Here is a 17005-nt window from a genome sequence, read left to right as displayed (position 1 = left end):
GAGGCCAAATTTTCCCAGGGAGGAGCTGAAGAAGAACAGGGCTCTGTTCTGTTGGAATTCATTTTTATCATCCTGAGATACCTACAGTAAAGCCAGGACCTCTTCAGGACGTGTCCCTGGCAGAATCTCTGGCTTTTCCAGGCTACCTGAGACAAGGGTTTCTCAGCCTTGATGCTATTGACATTTTGGACCAGATCGTTCTTTGTTGTGTGGGGCTGTCCTGGGCATTGTCAGAGGCTTACTAGTGCTCTGGCCTCTACCTAGTAGCACCCCTTCACCCAGTTGTCACAACTTGCCAGTGTCCCATGGAGTGCAGTCACCCCTCATCAAGAACAGCTCCCCCACATCTTGTAGGTAGTGGTTTCTCCTTCCATTTCACTGGTAGGATCTTCTCTCCTGGGAGCCTGTGTCAGTAGAGGTGGCCTTTTCTTTATAATTAACATTATGGAATTGGTAATGCATGTGGACAGCCTGAAAAGCAGTAAGAGTCACTTCCTTTCCAAATTAGTGACTGCCATCAGGGTGACACAGTGGTGTTGGAGATCAGTTATATATGGTAACACAGCAGTTTTCACATGCAGCCAGTGAGCCCCTACTGGATTCCTCAGCATCCTTTTAATGGATTGACAAGGTCAAAATTGTTTTTATTATATACTAAGTCATGATTTGCCTTTTCCACTCTGCTGACATTCACACTGATGGTACAAAAGCAATGGGATAGCCGGGCACAGTGGTGCACCCCTGTAATCCCAGCAACTCTGGAGGCTGAGACAGGAAGGATTGCAAGTTCAAGCAACTTAGCAAAGTGAGGCCCTAGCAAGACCCTGTGTAAAATAATACTGGGCTGGGGATGTTTTCAGTGGTAAAGTGCCCCTGGGTTCAATCCCCAGTACCAAAACAAAACAATGGGGTAAGTGCTGGCAGCTTAATAGGAACCAAGGCATCGATCTGCTCCACACCTTAAATGTGTGCGCCATTCAAAACAAGAGCAAGTCCAGCCAAGAGTGTCCTTTTATGAATTTTATTACATCTCGAACATCATTTTTAACACATTTAAAGTGAATGATGAGCCTGTCACATCACAGAAAACAACCAACGTTGTTTGTTGCTGAAGATCAAATTCAAGCTCACGAAGGAAAATCAGAATTTTGGGAAATTTGTATGCACTTCAGTGAACTTGACAGTTTCCCAATACTTAAAGATTCTCTGATGAGAACCGTGGTTAGATATTGTGCTAGAGAGATCAGTGGATTTTAGTGGAGGAGAGGATGAGAAGTTTGTGGTAAGGTTTCAGAGTTCCACACTGCAGCTAACCTTCAAGAATTTTGATGGCAGTATTAAAGAGTCCTTGAAGAGCCTATGCAAAATATGAAACAGCGCTGCCTAGGCATACTTTAATTTTGAAAAGATGTATAGTAGCATGTAATGAGCTTATTATTTTTTGAGCTTATTTTTGAGATTATTATTCTTAAGAAATGTAATAAGTATTTTTAAATTCTCTCAGTTTTATTGTCCAATGCTGAAAATATAGGCATTTGTAATCTACAATAAACAAAAGCTGTTCAAGGACCTTTGTATTTCTTTTCATCCTATTGAAGGGGTCCTGAGAGCAAAAAATTTGAGAGCCACAAGATCTAAAAAAGATCTTAAAACATCTAAAAAGAGGATGTTTATTCAGGTTAATTAAACACAATAAAAATTATTAGATAATGGAAAACCACCTTCAGTACTTTCAAATGAAACAATAATAGTTCTTACTGATACTAAGATTTCTTGTAATTAGCATTTTGTTTGAATATAAATTGATATAGAGAATACGCATAGAAAGTTTTAAGTTTTTATTCCCAGAATTGCTCCTGTACTCAGTGGGGGATTTTAATAATAATGTTTAATAATAATGATTTTAATAATGGATTTAGTTAGGAATTACTCTGAGATCTCAGATATGTATTAAATTAAGACTTACAGGATTAAAATTGCACACTTCTGGGCTGGGGTTGTGGCTCAGTGGTAGGGCACTTGCCTAGCATGTGTGAGGCACTGGGTTCAAGTCTCAGCTCCACATATAAATAAATGAATAAAATAAAAAGTTCTTTCAACATCTAAAAAATAATTTTAAAAAATTGAATGCATCTATGAACATGATAAGGAAAAAACTACTCCTTCAGCATAATTGTTGGGAGACTTAACCTTTATAAGGAAATTCAGTTGTACCTATGCTAAAATAAAGGAGCAAAGGCAATTGAAATTAGGTTTGCAATTTGACATCTCATTGGTTTCCTCTAATGGCTCAGTGAAAATGACATTTACAATATCTGTCCTTGGACATCTGTACATTCCCGTGGGTGCTTCTTAAGTAAGTCTAATGCTTCCTTTTTGTATCTTTTATATTAGCAACTTGCTTAGCAGATTGTCCTGTTTTTCTGTAAATTCTGTAAATTACAAATACTAAGACCTTTCTCCTCCCTTTTTCTCAAAATGCCTCAAGTCTCTAATTTGTCAAAATGAAGAGGCCAACTCATAATTTGCTCATCTGATTGTTCCTGAAACTGTTCTCAGAGCCTCTGCCACCTCCAACCTGGGCTCATTTGGGCTAGACCAGGGGAAGGGTTGCTATGGAAGAAAAACCAGACGTTCCCTGAAGGACCCACACTTAAGCCCAAGATATGGGCACCTCAGCTCTTGGCCATTTGATACTTAGATGTGAGAGGGATGCAGGGAGCCAAGTAGAAGCCAATCAGTGGTTGCAGGGTGGAAGATTCCAGCTAAAATCCATGACACAAGCCCTAAAAACAGATGAGTGTTGGAACCAGGAATGCCACCTGCCTGTGCGATGCCAGCCTTGCAGTCTCTCAGGCCTCAGTGGTGCGGACACCCAGCAACCTGTCTTCATGGCTGGTGTCTAGTGAGATTTTTTTATTTTTTAAGAGCCTCATCAAAGTGTAATTTGCACGCCAAAAATTCACTTGTGCTGTGTACAATTTAAAGATTTTTAAAATTTTACAAAGTTGTGTAACCACACAATAATCCATTTTTAAAATATTTCTGTCACTCCAGAAAGATCCTCTGTACCCACTTGTAGTCAGTTCCTGTTTTCACACCAGTCCCAGGGAACCACTAATCTACTTGTCCAGCTTTGCCTTTTCTGGACGTTTCATGATATGGAATGATTCAGTGCATGGTGTTTTGCATCTGGCTTCTTTCACTTATTAAAAAGGTTTTTGAGATGCCTTGGTTTGGTAGCATGAGTCAGTAGTTAGCTCCTTTTTGGTGCATAATGGTGTGCCATTGTATGGATATGCTATATTTTGTCTTACTCTCTCTAGATGATAGGCATGTGGATTGTTTCTACTTTTCTACTTGATGCTATTATGAATGATGCTGTAGGAAGTCTGTGCACAAATCTTTGTGTGGACCTGTAGTTTCATTTGGGGGGTATAACCTAGTATAACCTAGGTTATATGATAGATCTATATGCTTTTGAGAAACTGCCAGATTCTTTATACCACTTTACATTCTCACAAAAGAGATCTCAGGGGTTCACCTCCTCAGCCATTATGTCTGCTTGTGTTGGGGTGGTAGGGAATTAAGGGAACCTTTTAGACAAGGGAACTGGAGAGCAAAGGCACAGAGACGAATTGGGTGTAGTAAGTCTCAGGTGCATTGTAGTGTTGCAGCTGGGGGCCCGCTTGTATGGGAAAGGTAGGGGTGGGTTTTGGAAAGAAGAGGAATCCGGGTTTGGTTGTATCCACAGTAGGGAGTGGTCACTGGTTTTAAATTTTTTTCAGCCTAGATAGTAATGATATTCTCGTTATTGAGTATTAGGACTTTCTCTGCATTGTTTGCATTCTAGTTTAGTTTTTGACCTTTTCCTTTTCATAGAAGCCTTCTACAAGTTGAGTGTCTCTTAATCCAAGTGGCTTGGGACTGGAAGAGTTTCAGACTTTGGAGTTTTTGCATATTGGAATATTTGCATAGACTTTACATTTAGCATCCCTAACCTGAAAATTCAAAATGTTTCAGTTCCATACTTGAGTGTTATGTTGGTGCTTAAGTTTCAGATTTTGGAACATTTCAGACTTCAGATTAAGAATGCTCAGCCTGTATTTGTTTTCTTTTCTTGTTTTTTGCCTTTTAAAAGGTTTACTTCTGTACCTTTTAATTCTATACCATATTTAATTTCAAAGAGAAGAAAGACGATTTTGCAGGAATAAGAGGGAAGGGGCTTTTCTCTTTTACATCAGAGTGTGAACCTGACATCATGAAGAACCTTCTTTAGGCCAGGCACTGTGTCAGGCATTAGCGCTTCCTTCAAATTATTTAGCCTTGTCAGGTACTTGTGATCATTCCCCACCATGCACTTGATGAAATGGAGCCATAGGCCAAAGTAACTTCTGTTAAGTCACACAGCTGACAAATGCCAGGTCTGCTGGACTCCTCATCCACCCACCTCTTGCATAAAGTGTGTGGCCTCTGCTGGGGTCACCATTCTGTCACTAGAAACTGTGCTCACATCATTTCACTTAAATAGAAGCCAGTGATGTGACTGAAGGGTAGAAGCCTTGATTGTTTCTCTCTGAAGTTTTGTCCTTAGGGGGATGCTTTGGTGTGCATTTCCATGGGCTTAAGTGTGTGTGTGTGTGTGTGTGTGTGTGTGTGTGTGTGTGTGTGTGTGTGTGTGTGTGTGTTTATATTATAATGTTTTGCTAGTCTAAAAAAATAAAATAGAATAAAAATAATCATGCTGACTGGGAGAGAGTGCCCCTTCTGGGCCTAGCCAGCTCTTAGAGCAAAGGGCTCATCCAGGAACATGGCTTTCATACTTAGTCTAGATAGTCCAGAGGCAGACCTCCTCTGTGTGGCCCAAGTGCCCGGGGAGGCATATCCCTCCACCGTAATTATCCAGGGCCACGTACAAGCCAACCAGGGAATGCCCCACAGCCCAGAGCTGGCCAGGATCATTCCAACTATGCAGTCCTAAACTGTCCACTCATCTGTGCCCAGATCTGTCTCCTGAAACCCCAGTAACATCCTGGGCCCCAGCTCTGCCCTTGTCTTCTTGCCCTTTGACCCACTCTGTGTCCTGCCCACATGACCCTGCAAGACATGCAGTGCTCCCTGTCTCTGGCACCTGTGTGTATAAGTGAAGTCTTACCTGAACTTCTCCTGTGCATCCTCTTACGGCTGCATCTGGCTAACCCTCTCAGAGGAGGAGGCCAGATGCCAGGTGAATAGACCACCACTACAGGTTGAATATCCTTTGTCTGAAATACTTGTCACCAGAAGGGTTTTAGATTCCAGAGTCTTTCAAATTATGGAATGTTTGTAGAGACTGCTGGTTGAGTATCCCTAATTTGGAAATCCAAAAATCCAAAAGCAGAAATACTCCATGATCTTTTTTGAGCACGCTTCAGCCTGGAAGAAGTTTCAGATTTCCGATTCTGACTTTCAGATTAGGGATGCTCATCCCATACCAAGAATTTTAGGTTTGATTCTAAATGTTACTAGAGATGTCAACAAAATTCTATTACTTGCCTTTGGGGGGATGGGAAGAAGCATAATGTTTACATTATAATTATAAATTCAGCATAGTGATATTCTGGATGGTCTTGGGAATAGATCATTTTTAATTCCATCCTGAATGTACCTTAAATACAATCTAATATGGTACACGTGTATGTAGTTTCAGTGAAGGAATGCATTAAACACATACCCTGATTTCTTTATCCACATCCTTCCATGTGGCCATATCCCTAATTATCATTTTTCATGACTACATCATATCTGCTTTACTGGATATATCATCATTTAACTTATTTTATTAGATTATGTGGCTGTATGTGTATGCACATATATGTTTGTAAGTGTGTAAGTAGCTAAGTTGCTTTCTAAAATACTCTAGCAGTTACTCCCTCATGCCAGGAATGCATAGATTCATCCTCTTGATCAGGCTTCTCTCGCATAATTTAAAACAAACAAACAACTTTCTATTCTCACTTTGTTTTTTTAATTCCTCTGCATCCCACAATCACATTTTCTTTCTACTCAAAAGCCTTTAATCTTTACTTATTCTCCATGGAAACAACTGTTATTATAAAGGTTTCAACAGACCACATTCCCTCAGTTTTGAGACATACTTGTTCTCATTTCAACAGTTCTAAAACTGGGATGATTCCCACACCTGACACCTGATGAAACACCTCGCCACCTTGGCAGAGGAGTATTTTGTTTTGTTTTGTTTTGTTTTTTGTTTAATCAAAAAAAATTTTTTTAGATGTTGATAGACCTTTATTTTATTCATTTATTTATATGTGGTGCTGAGACTCAAGCCCAGTGCCTCACACGTGATAGGCAAGTACTCCACCACTGAGCCACAAGCCCAGATGAGAAGTATGTTTAGTATGCTGAAGTATTGCCTAGCTAGCCACCACCTTTGTCACCTCAATCGAGTTATTTGTACTAGTAATACCAAAACTGCTGGATTTTAGCTTAAATTCGAATCCCTATTTAAACATCTCAGAAACATTAATGTTTCTACACATTAATGTAGCTTTGAAATTGTTACTGTTATTGAAGAGGACTTTGTTACAAGTGAGGCCAACATTTGTCCCTGGCAGATAGCCATACTTTTTTCTTCCTTATAAAACATGATTGGGTGCCACATGGGCACTGAGAAGGGAGACTGGCTGCCCCAGGAGGATGCTGGGCCTCCCTGCAGCATTAAGAGTCATGCACATGGGTTGCCAGTGATAGGGCAACAGTTGTGGAATTGATCAGAGAATTTCCAGCACTGCACAGGCTGGGTGTGGTTCAGCAGGTGCACCCTGAAGGAGGGAGACCCTAGAGCAGCTTGCAACTGACTGTCAAAGGAGTTCATTTCCAGCTTTATGAAGTTTATAAAGGAGATAAAATTATGTACGGATTTAACCAAATAAGGAATGCAGATGAAAATTAACATCTTTGGAGGGAACTCAGGAACACTGGTTGAAAGAGAGCTGTATGTTTTTAACCTACTGTTCATAAGCCTTACAGCCAAAAACTGTTCATAATCATCTTTAGTATGGTAAAGACTCAGTCTTAAACTAATTGAAATAATAAAGAAGGTAATATGAAAGAAGTTGTATAGATATTTCATATTATCAGGTTATGGACAAATCTTAAAATATACATTTCTTTTTTCTTCCAGATTGTCATTAAATTATATCTTACAAACTAGGATGTATGATGTTATGCTACAATAATAATGTTTTTGTTTTTGAAATTAATGGAATTATGATTATTCAACATAAACAATTAATGATATGTTCAAGGTCACGATTTACTTTCTTAACCTTATTTATCTTTTTTTAAGGAACAAAATGCAAAGTTACCTATGCTAACCACAACAGATTTTAGAAAATTGTATAAAACAGAGAAAGGGTAAGAAAGAGATCTGGCAAGAGGGCAGCCTTTAGAAGACACATCTATCTTTGTAGGAATGAAATCAAATTTGTTCAACAGAATGACAGCCCCTGTAAATGAAACAACTGGGCTGTATTTGAGGGGAAGAAACTGGGTGCACATGTGAGCGGGTGGAATGGACCCTCCATGAGAGTTTCAGCCTGTTTCTAGTTGAATTCTGCATGATTGAGGTCGGAATTGTAGACTCGAATCTGTCACTTGGAGCCACATTTCCCTGTTGCCCTTCACTATTCATGGAAAAGGGAGTAGGCAATATGGAATCATGTGCTCCCCACATGTTTTGCCCCATTGTCAGCAACAAAAGTTTTTTCATTTGAACACGTTTTCCATTTCTCCTTCTTCTTTCTCATCTCAAAGTATTGGTAAGTTTTGAAGTTACCTGGCTATTGGGATGAAATGATCCCAAGAAAGATTAGCAAAGCCATAGCACCCCATTCAGAGGTGTCTGTGGGGCTAATACCTATTAAATGTTCTCCAAGCAGACTGGGGCTATATGATTGCCTTCACCCAGGCATATCATCTCTTGATAGGCTGTCCCTCCCCAGCCCTCTTTTGTATTTTATTTAGAAACAGGGTCTCTCTGAGTTGCTTCGTGCCTTGCTAAGTTGCTGAGGCTGGCTTTGAATTCTCAGAATTGGTTCCATTTGTTATTATTTCCGCAATCCCACAGTGCTGGGGACTCGAACCCGGGCCTCGAGCATGCGAGGCAGGCACTCTACATGATGGGCTATATCGCCAGCACTAGCTTTGAATTCTCAGTCCTCCTGCCTCAACCTCCCAATCTTGGTGGCCCTCCTGTTTCATGCACAGGAATAGAGGAATCAGTACGTTTGCACATCCACTTGTTTTGGTTTGATTTCATAACAGTGCCAGGGGCTTATTAGCACTTCCTGCTTTGGCAGCTGCCTGGCATTGTTCCCATGCTGCTCCCTAGTCCTGTGTCCTAAACTTCTCTGTAGGCCTCCCAGGGGAGCAGGGCCTTTGTTTGTCCAGCAGTATAAGGTATGGAATGGATTTTCAAGTTTGTTTCTAATCAGTGGCTGAAAAGTTACTTTATTTCATTAAGTAGACAGACCTAGAGGAATTGCTGTAAATTGGAAATGCTGGCACTTAGCCAGTTCATACTAACACTGAGAGTGTATTGAGGAGTCATCCTCAAGGCATTTACAGAAGAAAGAGGAGCTCTTCCCACTGTCTCAGCCTGGAGGAAATAGACATGAGAGGTTCTGGCTTGCAGGCCTCAAGTCTGTGGAGTGATGGCAGGCAGTGGTACTCACAGCAGGTGAATACAGTACTGTGGGGTAGAGGTTATTGTGGAAGCACAGAGGTGGGACCCTTTTTGCCTGAGAACATTCTGGAAATCCTCACCAAACATGTGACATTTGACTGAATCTTGAATGAATTTGATCAGCTGAAAAAAAAAAGTGGGAAAGAATTTTCAGGGTATACTTGTGCAGAGACTGCGACTTCTGCTGGAAAATCATAACAGGGTCCTTGTGGATGCTGGAGAATGAGAAGAAACATGGGCCAAGGCAGGTGGTTCTTGAATCACTTGCATGGAACGCAGCAGGAATGAAATCAAAGGATGGGACAATCTGGGAAGCGGGTACCAAAGCTTACTCTGTTTTTACTTTGATTCTGTTAACCTCTGCCACATGCCAGATACCGTTAAACCCTCAGGGCATCCAGACAGAATCTCTTAAATTGAGAGGTACCTTGACCTTACAATCCTTTCTGACAGCTCTCTCTCCTGGGTCGGCTGGCTTCAGTGGTTGCTAACAACACCCAACTCAAGGGCCCAGCCTGCACATGCTGTCTAAACTCTGCTCCCTGCCATGATTCTAGACTGAGCCACTGTCTAAACTCTGCTCCCTGCCATGATTCTAGACTGAGCCACTGTCTAAACTCTGCTCCCTGCCATGATTCTAGACTGAGCCACTGTCCTCCCGCTGCTGCTAGCCTGAGGTCCAGGAGAAAGCAGACACAGGCACCGGCGCGTCCCAGTGATTGCTGTCTTGGCTTCACTGTGGACCTGTTGGCATTCCACCTCGAGAAAGGCCTGAGAAGGAAAGAACTGACATGGCAGTCAGGGTGGCTGCTTATTTCCAAACCCAGTTTTTCAAGGAGGTAGATGGATTATCTAGATTATCAGGGATTGTGCTTAGTTGTTTAAAATTGAACCTCCACCCTTGGTCATATGGAAGTCCTCTGTCCCTGTGCTGATGGAGATTCAAGGTACATCCTCCTGCCATTCTAATTTACTTTTACATTTCAAAAGCAATACAGGTTTGTTATGAATAGTCCAAGCAGTTAAAAGAATATGGAATAAAAAGAAAAGAGATCCTCACTCCTGTACATGTCAGCCAGATCCCAAGATCTTAAATGTACCCTTCTAGGTCTTTAAATATGTATCTGTGAACATTATACATACACAGATACGTGGTTTGTTTTTTACTTTGAAAAAAAGAAAAAAAAAGAAGAAGGATTTTTACTCCTATTACTCTGCAACTTCACCCCCCTGCCCCCATTTAAATATCTTGGGTGCCAGATGTTTCTTAGAGCAGTCAGAATTTGAGGATAAGTCTTTCTTTTGGGGGGGGAGGTAAAGACAACTCCTTAGTAAAGTCAGATTTAGTAAAACAAATGGTGAACAGCCTAGTTAAATTTTAATTTCAGGTAAGCCATGATTACATTTTTGTTGGCCATGGTCCCATGCGGTATTTGGGGTGTACATATATTATTTGGTGGCTGGGGGTTGTAGCTTATTGGTAGAGCACTTGCCTAGCCTGTGGAAGGCCATGGATTCGATCCCCAGTACCTCGGGGGCGGGGGGAGACCTAAAATATTGTGTGTTGTTTATCTGAAATGCAAATTTATCTGGGTACTTGTATCTTATCTGCATATAATTGTTACTTAAGTATAATAATTGGTTGCTTTTGGGTTGTTGCTGTTCTAAGACATTTTGTGCACAAAGACTCCAACCCAGAAAAAGGTCCTGTTTTCTGGGAAAGCGGGTCTCTAGGCCAGTGTTCACACACCTGGTGAACACAAAGCGGTCAGGGCCTGCTCAGCTGGGTGCCCAGTCCTCATTAACTGCCTCTGTTGGAAAGAACTGGCCTGAGCAGCAGCATCTTAGTTGGGGCTGAGACCTTGACTCTTTCATCCAACCGCTGGGGTACTTGCAGGTGGCGGTTACCTGAAGTTGTATGGATGATATTAATTGAATTTTTTTTAAATGAATGCTGGTATTTGTAGGAATTTGCAATGCAAACAGCCAGCCTTTCAAGCAGTGCATATTGTAATTAGAGCAAGCTTTTAAGATTCTTTGAAGTACTAAATGTTTATGAAATTCAAATAGGGGTGCCAATCTGCACAATAAAGGGGCCCTTGGTGGTGTTTTTAAAAATCGTCTATTTTGTAGATGTAAATATATGCCATAATTAGTGGGAAGTAACTTGAAGCACTGGGCTGGCTGAGTTTATTCCTATTATTCTTATTTAAAACAGCTGTGGCCGGAGAGCTGCATCTGCTGTCCCGTTGTGTTGGACTGGGGCACAATGGCTTAAAGTGAACAAAGTGAATGTGCTCAGAGACCCACTTCCCTGAGGGCAGCTCCTTCACTCTCCCCAAGTGCTGGCTGTCTAGCTGGGGAGGTGTTTCACCATCACCCCGGCTTCCCCCACCCCAGGCCTCTGAATGCCAGAGGGGGTTTGGGCCAGGATGCAGATGCATGCAAATGAGACAGGCCGGGAGGGCTTAGGGGCCCGCCAGCTTTCTCCAGACCCCCCAGCTCGGCACTGTCGCTTAGGGCCCTTCTGCCGGGCGGCTCACTGCTCAGTGCAGAGCAATTGTCCTTTGGCGCCTGTGGGAGCAGCTGCAAGGCCCGCACGGCGTGCCCTGCCTGGCCGAACCTCACCATGTGGCAGGCCTGGACAGCTGCCCACAGCAGGGCCAGCTCCCGGTGCCGCCTGCCAAGGAGCCAGATGCTGCCATTGGAAAAAAATTGCTTCACAATTTGAAATCTTGGTCCTTTGATCATGGCTCAGAGAGGATGCAGAGGAGAGGTTCAAAGCGGTGGTTTGAAAACGCCCGCCTCTCCTCGCATCCATCAGTGCCTATTATACTGTCTCTTGTCAGGGACAATCCTCTTGATGTTTTCATTTTTGCAACCAAGTAATTCCTGCCCAGGTCTTCCAAGCCCTCAGGGTGGAAGCGGGAGATGGGTAGGAAGGGAGTCTCCCTAGGCTGCTCCTGACCTGCCCCTGACCCCACCCCTGCCTCAGGGGTTATCTCCTTTCCTTTGTTCCTGCAGGCTTTTCCCCAGTGAAGTAGGTGACAGAAGTAGTTGTCACCAGCCAAGTGCTGCTGCTGTGTGGGCTGCACATTCCCGACAGTGGCAGCTGGGTTTTCACTTCCTCACACTTCCCGCTGTGGCCTGGTCTCCAGGGGCCATCGGAGGTTTTACAGGGGCAGCCGCTCAGCTGCCCCGCCCAGCCCTCCCTCAGGACTCTGGATCCCACATCCTGGATAAGGCCTCACTGTTCCTTATCCTTGAAAATGGGAAGGATCCTTTTTTGAAGATGGTTTTATTTTAATATTTACCAAAAAATAAAGGGCATAAATATGAAATTAAATGATGGGATACGTCCTTGAATAAACAGGCTAACTGAGAGAGAAAGGTCATAGAGAAGAAACTAATCTGAACTTCTGTCTGTGGACTTAGGTGTTTTTGTTGGAGTAATGAATCTAAGGAGAAGGACGATTTAAACAAGATTCAGGGGACTTTGTAGTGGTGTGTTTTTGTTTCTTGCTCTGTGACACAGTCCGCTTCCTGTATCCACCTTCAGAACTTGCCTCTGCTTCCACCCTGTGTTGTTTTCCAGACCTGCCTGCAAATGGAGCTCAGAGTCTTTAATTCACTCAGCACACTCTTGCCAATATTTGCCTGTTTCAGAAAGAATTCTGGAATGTCTGTAATCATGTCTTTGCGGCAAAGGTGGTGATTTTGTACCTGTTGGAGCCATTGTACCCAGTGTGTAAGACTTGTCATAAGACACAAATCAGAAAAAGTCCCACATTTTCTGTTTGGAGAAAGCCACCGTTGGGAGTGTGCCACATGCTGACGAATGAGGATCGGGGCTAAGGCTGACTGCCTTGACAGTCCTCACGTTTATAGATTCTGAACCACCGTCTTCACTCAGAAGGGTCTCAGTAGATGTGTTGTGAGGCTATGTCCTGGCCAGTATTTCAACTTGACAAGTTAATAGGAGTGATTGTTGGTATTATTAACAGCTGCCAGTGTGCAGCACATTACAGTTTACAGATATGCATTATCTCCTCACCTCACCACAGTGGCCTTTGGACACAGGTCACCTTCTCTGTGGTTAAAGGAGAGAGAAGTGAGACCTTGCTGCCCGTGCTATCAGTCAGGTGTCTGACGTGAGATAATGACAGAGGAGAGGCAGCATTCCCAAATGACTAGTGGAGTACAAGTCTGAAACCAGGATGAGGCTTTATAAAAATAGATGTAAAACCGGAATCCTGGGAAACATTGAGAATCTGAAGGGCCCGGCCCCATGGGTGGGGAGAAAGAGAGGAAAGGTGAGCTTAAGGGAGAAGCGAGAGAATTGCAGAAGTGTTTTACAGAAAGGTCCTTAAGTCTGCAGTGCCCCAAGAGTTGGAGGGAGGTGATTCCGACTTAACAGGTGTGGTTGGCAGAATCGTGGTGCTGCAAAGCCATTTACATCTGTATCCATGGTGTCTGTAAGAATGCCACACTACACAGCCACGGGAAGGGACATTGCTGATCCACAGGTGGGAGGCTATCTTGCATTATCTGAGTGAGCCCAGGGTCGTCATAAGATTCCTTAAAAATGGAAAAGGGAAGCTGGGTGTGGAGATTCATCCCAGCGACTGGGGAGACTGACACAGGAGTAAGTTCAAGGTTCAGCTCGTCAACTCAGTGAGACTCTGTCTCAAAGTAAAAGGACTGGCCATGTGGCTCAATGGTAAAGTGCCCCCATCCCCACACACCAAAGTGAAATCTCCAGCACCAGAAAATAAAAAAAAAAAAGTGGAGGGACACAAGAGAGAACAAGAAGAAATTAGGAGAAATAACAGCTGGCAGAGTGGGATTTGGTGGCTTTGAGAATGGAGGGCAAGGGCCACCAGACAAGGAATGTGGGTGGTCCCTAGAAGCTGGGAGAGGCAAGGATGCAGATTTCTCTCCACAACCTCCAGAAAGACACACGGCCCAGCCCATACCCAGTGAGACCCGAGCCGGACTTTTGACCTACCAAAGAGCAAGATCAGTTAATGTTGGTTTAAGCCACTAAATGTGTGGCAGTTGGTTAGCAGCAGCTGTAGAAAGCACATTTGACAGGAAGAAGGGTTACCTAACAGCAGTGCCCAGCAGTGTTATCGAAATGATGATATTCTTGGGTCTGAAAGTACTTAACAGCAGGGCAGTGTGGGTCAGGCTGCTGTGGAAGGGATTCCACAGTGTGGGCAGGAGAAACAGTCGTCCTCTGAACTTCATTCATACTGGGGTGGACTGGGAGAAGACTTCCCAGAAGGGCCCATGTCCCTGGACTTGCCTTCCCCAGCCACACCAGTAAATATTTTTTAACACATCAGAACCTGGCCTGTGGCCAACCTGTTTTGTCTAGCCCAGAGTGCAGAATATAGTTTGCATTTGGCATGTATTAGGAAGGTAATTTGCTGGGTTTTAGCTGTTTCTTGGATTAAAAAAAAAAAAAAATTATTTGCTCTTGGAAAACATCCTGTGGTCAGATGAAAGCCGATTAGGCAGAAATCGTTTGAATCCTAAGAGCAGTACATTTTTTCCCCTTATTTTTTTGCCTTCAGCGGTACATAAAATAGGTTTGCTTTACCCCCTGAGTTTTCAGTTGGGGTGAATGTGTCAGTGGGGTGAGTAATGAGCTCTGCACGAATTCCAGACTCATTAGAGTGTGCCTCCTTTGTTGTTGATTTGATGCTAACGTTCTTTCTTTGATATTACCTTGTCTCCATGGGAGTCCGGTGACCACATTTCTTTCTGGACGAGTCCTAATACCATCAACTGACAGATAATTATCTTTCACATCAATACCTCCTCCTAGAAAATTCCTGAAGAGCAGCTGCAATGTGGTTGGATGGCTGCGTGATTATTTTCCAGGTTCAGGGGTAATTGCAGAGCAGTTGATAGCAAATTGCTTATTACCATTAGTTAGGAAGCCTTTGACCATCTAACCTATTAAATGCACACTAATAGTTAAATAGAGTTTTCTCCAACTGCAAAGAAAAAGAAGCAGCAAGATAATTCAAAAACGACCTGTGCCTGTTATCTAAACAAAGACTAGTTGCACATAAGCCTTACAACCCAGCAGTGGTAGTCCTAGGAACTACAGTGTTCATCAAACGCATGTCCAAGAATGCTCTCGGCCACAAGCTTCATAAGAGGTCAAATTTGGAAACATCACCAATGTCCATTAGTCGCAGAATGGATTGTGACATTTTTCGTTCAATGGAATGAGGATGAACACACAACCACATAATTGAATCCCCCAAAATGCTGGGCCAACGAAACTAAACATGAGAGTGAACACTGTGAATCCATGGATTTAAAGCTCAAAAATACCCAAAACTAAGGTATGATGTTTTAAGATCATGACTACCCTTGTCACGTGGATTGTGACTGCAAAGTAGCACCTACCTGCAGGTGCTTCTTCATCTGCATTCTGGTTCATTTGAAATCTAATTGAGTTGGAAACTTCTGATCCACGTACTTCTCTGAATGTGTGTAATACTTTAATTTTGTGTAAAGCACTTAACTCTGACAACTTTAAAACTCAGTAGTTGTCAGCATTGTTTCTGAGTGTGATAATTTATAATAGATACTCTCTAATAACTTCCTCATTTATAATTCATACCATTATCACTACAGATCATTCATTCCCAACTAAAACTACAGCAGAATTATTTGGGGAGTTCTAAGATGGTGGTTCACCAAAGGTAGGTGGTGGGCAGAATCTGAGCCAGATGCAGGCAATGAGGATGTTGCTTGTCTGTAGGAAAGTTACAAATAATGGCAGAACCATCACAAATAAAAAGGCTCCCTTTTTATTATCAACATGTACCCACAGTTCTAAATAATGTCATGGATAAAATATTCACAAAAAGAAAAGAAAAAAAAAAATCCCTTCTTGGCAAGTCATATATAATTGGCTAAGTTAGTGTCGAATTTTTAATTTATATATGCATTTGTACAACATATATGCTTCCAAACTGGCACACACATCACCCATCCATTATATTACTTATCCTTTAGTAATACAGACCCAGCAAGGGATTCATTTGCAAAGTAAGTTCTTACAGTTCGGAGTCAGTTGAACCTGCTTCGCGTTGTACAGCCACACCACGCTCCTTTTAATGTTGGTTTAAACATGAGCAGCAACAGCGGCACAGTGATGGTGGAGTTGAAAGCGTGAACTGGAGTTGCTTCATTTCTCTCACTCTCCATTTCTGCTTTTGGAATCTTGGTGTTGAAAGTTTTAAGCAGCTGAAAAAGTGTGCTGATGAATACTAGAAATGATTTTGCTAGAGATAGAAAAAGGGATTTAAAAGATGACCCACTCTAGTTGACAAGACCTGCTAGGCAGGTCACTGTGGTGGGACGGCTACTTCCTTTCAGCGTAAAACCTGGGAGAATGGAAACATGACATGTGAAAGATTGCCAGTATCAGATCATGATGAGTGCCATCCTAAACTTCATTAATGTTTCTAAATCGTATATATACTCATGTATCATTTTGTATATTTTAAGCAATGGAGGGTGGTACTTTTGAAAAAGTTACTCCATTCACTCTCCCATGGACAGCCCCCCTCCACAAGGGCCTCATAACCAAACACCTCACTGCTTGGATTGTTCACCAGTCCTTCAAGACGACTTGATGTCATCGGAAATATCTATTTCATTTCAGTTATAATGTTAAGTTGTGATATTACCTCACGATTCCTTTGTTTCACCTAATTACTCCTTTTCAATACTAGAAACTTTTTAAAATTGAAAGAGCAAGAATTTGTAGTCCTCCTTTCCTGCTTAACATGAATTGATTACTGCCACATTGTTAGAGAGCATCCCAAACATTCACAGCAGAGCGTGTGTTCAGTTATGGTGTGTCTGTGCAGTGGAACAGTATGCAGCCCCTAGAAACTGTTCATTTGTTTAAAAAATGCATTAATATTGATATTCTGTATCAGTACTGAGTACTAAGTTACTTTTTTTAAAGCAAGATTTCAAAGTGACTACAATTGAGCTATTATTTGTGCAAAAAAAGTAAAACGGAAGGTATACACATGGACATCTGCTAAATATTTCCAAAAGGACACTTGAGAACACGAGTCACTCCTGTCAAGGTTGACAAGTTCATGAATAGAAATATAACCGTGCACAAATTTTACAGTTTTTTTTCTCTCCTTACCATGCATTTAATTTGACTTTTTAAAAAGTCCTGAAACTTTTTGGACTAAACTACATCACAAT

At 42.3% G+C, this 17005-nt stretch overlaps 1 long non-coding RNA gene across 1 annotated transcript in view; it reads right to left on the bottom strand.

The window, feature by feature from the left end:
- The window catches only part of LOC306639284, a 39438-nt gene extending 32970 nt beyond the window's left edge, over positions 1-6468 (bottom strand). Inside the window, exon 1 of the long non-coding RNA XR_013757602.1 lies at positions 3614-6468. This is a non-coding gene — a long non-coding RNA (uncharacterized lncRNA). The remainder of the gene's footprint in view (positions 1-3613) is intronic.
- Positions 6469-17005: the final 10537 nt, after the last annotated feature.

Source organism: Sciurus vulgaris, assembly GCF_902686455.1.
Source record: "Sciurus vulgaris genome assembly, chromosome: 11".
Classification (NCBI taxonomy): domain Eukaryota; kingdom Metazoa; phylum Chordata; class Mammalia; order Rodentia; family Sciuridae; genus Sciurus; species Sciurus vulgaris.
Note: the sequence above shows the minus strand (reverse complement) of the source record. Positions and strands in the feature narration are given on the sequence as shown.